Source organism: Macadamia integrifolia, chromosome 2 (assembly GCF_013358625.1).
Source record: "Macadamia integrifolia cultivar HAES 741 chromosome 2, SCU_Mint_v3, whole genome shotgun sequence".
Lineage (NCBI taxonomy): Eukaryota > Viridiplantae > Streptophyta > Magnoliopsida > Proteales > Proteaceae > Macadamia > Macadamia integrifolia.
This window is the reverse complement of record NC_056558.1, coordinates 9,149,752-9,151,722: the sequence shown is the minus strand read 5'-3', so window position 1 is coordinate 9,151,722 and position 1,971 is coordinate 9,149,752.

Sequence of the window (1,971 nt, the reverse complement as noted above, 5' to 3'; positions counted from 1 at the left end):
CAATCGTACTATGTCATATAGGAGCATGCGGTTTAGGATTATCATCTTCCCGTGCTACGACCCTTCCCAACAAGGGTTGAGGTGTTGGGTTATCACTTGGGGGGAAGCAGTGGTCGCGGGTGTCGGGTCACTGTGGCGGTTAGCCATACGCCCGGTTGGTCATTAGGACAGTCGGAAACCTCAGTGGTATATTTGAGAGGGTCAATCGTACTGTTTTTAAATTGCTGGAGTCAGCACCTTCACCTTTACTTTCTGTCATTTACTTTTATGTTGAGAGTCGGTAATCGGCATGCTTTACTTTTTCAAGTAATCACGGTGGGCCTTCTTCGACAACCCTATGGGCATATCGCGGATGGAGTTCGCTGCTCGTACCCGGAGCATACGCGCACTGTGGTTGTAGTAGCACTAAACCAAGGACTTAGTAATGTTGTTTAGGTGGATGAGATTTAAAATGAATTGCATAGCATATAGTGTATATGGATGCGATTGTTGTGTGGTCCTTCTTTTCACTTACTGAGCTAGTGAGCTCATCCCACGTGCGTACCTCTTTTGGATGATTTTGCAGGTCACCAGCCTAAAGATCAAGGGTCGGGCCCCACAGTTGAGTTTTCCGATGAGGATTGGTGGGTCCCTGAGGAGTATGAGCACGGTACGGATTGCACATGCGAGGGCTGTGCTGCGGGACCGCAGTATTGATGCCGTACAGAGTTTTACTTTCTGATTCTTTTGATGACCCTTTTTTGTGTACTTGATACGTGAATTGTTATTCTTTTTGTGTAAATATCATGCCTGCGGGCCCACATATATTTATCTATATAATACAATTTGGGTATCAAGTATATTGTGGGTATTTACAAGTAAATTAAGTCTTCCGTTGAACTTTTAAACGTCTATCTTAGATGTGTGTATGCTGTGGTTGGGTACTGTATCAGATGATCCTGGCAGGTTTGGGTTAACCGGGGTTACCCTGGTCACCGGTCCGGTTCTGTGTGAACGGGGTGTGACATTCCCCTTCTTGTTTTTCTTGGGCTTAAGCCTAACCAGCTTGAGTACAAAATTGGGTGGTTCACAAGGAAACTAATCCATTGCCTGAAGGCTTATCCTGTTGAAGGGTTCTAATGGTGGTGGATTCTCAAAAAATGAAATCAAATGCTTACTTGTCCATTGTACACTGTCACATTGACCCCTTTGGCTAATAGCTCAGCAACCTGTGCAACAAATTATACATGAAACTCATTAGATACAATTTGTATTTGTAGAACTCATAGACGTTTCAAGAAAGAAGAACCAGACAAGTTAAAAAATTTATATGACTAATTGAATTTTGAAATCAATCTGGTCTTCCAGTTTATTTCAAACATTCAAAATCTCTCTTATTAGAATAATTCATCAAAAATGTACAACGTTCCCTAAATGGGTAGTTTGTTTGAAAGGGAAAAAAAAAAACAGTTGGATCGCATCATAATGTAGTTTCTTAAGCAAAAATGAGGATAGAAAAGTCCCGCAACTACAAAATTTCATGTTCATAGGGGTCTTTAACCTCGAAAGCAAACTTAAAACTCTGGATGGGACTCACCTGTCCATCCATTAATCAGGAAACATATTACAATTAATTAACAACATCCATGGGTTAGAGCAGCGGGGTTCAGATTATTATATCAATGACATATAGTTTGCTCAACCTAAGCAACTTAAATTTCCATCTGGTATACACGACTAGCAATTAAAACAATGCAAAAATTACCCGTTAAACTGCGATAATTTAGAGTACATTTGGACCAAGGAGGTGCAGAGGAGTGAATGGAACTACATCACCTCATGCCTGGTCAATCAACTGATTTGAAAAAGACAGATCTAATTTGTAAATTTCTCTATTCTGTCAGCTTAATAAAAGTAAAAAAGTTTCAGTTGAAAATATTTAATGATGTTTCACCTACAAAACAAAAATCAAAGAGATTAAATATTTCAGTT